The 1,378-nt window shown below is 23.8% G+C and overlaps 1 protein-coding gene across 1 annotated transcript in view; it reads left to right on the top strand.

The window, feature by feature from the left end:
- LOC119591167 (ovochymase-2-like) overlaps window positions 1-1,378 on the top strand; it is a gene marked incomplete in the record, with an annotated part of 29,865 nt that overhangs the window by 28,257 nt on the left and 230 nt on the right. The window contains 1 exon segment of the mRNA XM_037939876.1: window positions 906-1,378.

Raw genomic sequence — 1,378 nt, 5'->3', positions numbered from 1 at the left:
TTAGATAAATCTAAAATCTATTTATTTAATAGATTTCTTTTTATGATAAAAAAATCTATTACCTATTCTATTTCTAGATAGTTAGAAAAAAATATATATTATATGTTAATAAAATAAATAATAAAAAATGAATAACTAAAATAATTATAATAGAAATCTATTATTAAATAATGAAATAATGAAATAATAATAATAATAAGATATGTTACCTACTATGTTTCTAGGTAGTTATAATAAAAAGTTATATTATACGTCAATAATAGAAATAATTAAATGATTATTATAGAAATCTGTTACCTATTATATTTCTATTATAATTAAATAATTATATTACATTATGATATTTCTATTATAATGAGATAATTAAATAATAATGATAAAATCTGTTACCTAATATACTTCTAGATATAATAAAAAAAAAAAAAAATCATATGTTAATAATAGAAATAATTAAGTAATTGAATGATTGTAATAGAAATCTATCATTAGATAATCAAATAATTAAATAGTAATAATAAGATCTATATGTTAATAATAGAAATAATTATATAATTAAGTAGTAATAATAAAATCTATTACCTTTTCTATTTCTAGAGTTATAACTTAAAAAATGTAGCATACGTTAATAATAGAAATAATTAATAATTGAATAATTATAATAGAAATCTGTTATTAGATAATTAAATAGTAATAATAAAAGTTGTTATTAACTAATTAAATACTTAAATAAGAAAAAAAATTTAATTAAATTGAATGATTATTACTAGAAATCTGTTATCTATTATATTTCTATTATAAATAAATAATCAAATAATCATAATAGAAATCTACTAGGTATTATATTTCTATTATAAATAAATAATTAAATAATCATAATAGATATCTGTTATCAATTTTTTTTTCAGGAGTCTACGTGAAATTAATTAAATTTCTTCAGTGGATATACGACCATACGAAAGACTCCGTTTTCTGTTCGTCTTTTTCACCTTCCTATGACGTTGTAATTTCTGCGAAGGGGAAGAAGAAGAACAATGATAATAAAGGGGGGAAGGAGAACAGGGGGAGTAGGAATAATTTTGGAAGGAGGAGGAGGAGGAGGAAGAAGAAGAAGTGGGATAATTGGTGGAGGAGAAAAGGGAATGAGGGTGAAGAAGGGATGGAAAAGAAGAGGAGGAAAAATGGGAAGGGAGAAAGAAGCGAAGAAGAGAACGGAAACGAGAACGAAGAGAACGGAAGGAGAGGAGGAAAAGGAACGAGAAGAGGAGGAGGAAAACTGAGGAGACAGAAAAACGTAAAAAAGAATCAGGAAGATAACGAAAACGATCCCAGAGAAAATGGAGAAAATCGCAGGGGAAACTCTTATAGAAACCGAGGACCC

Source organism: Penaeus monodon, chromosome 28, assembly GCF_015228065.2.
Source record: "Penaeus monodon isolate SGIC_2016 chromosome 28, NSTDA_Pmon_1, whole genome shotgun sequence".
NCBI lineage: Eukaryota > Metazoa > Arthropoda > Malacostraca > Decapoda > Penaeidae > Penaeus > Penaeus monodon.
The sequence above is the reverse complement of the archived record's forward strand: the minus strand, read 5'-3'. Positions and strand labels throughout refer to the sequence as shown.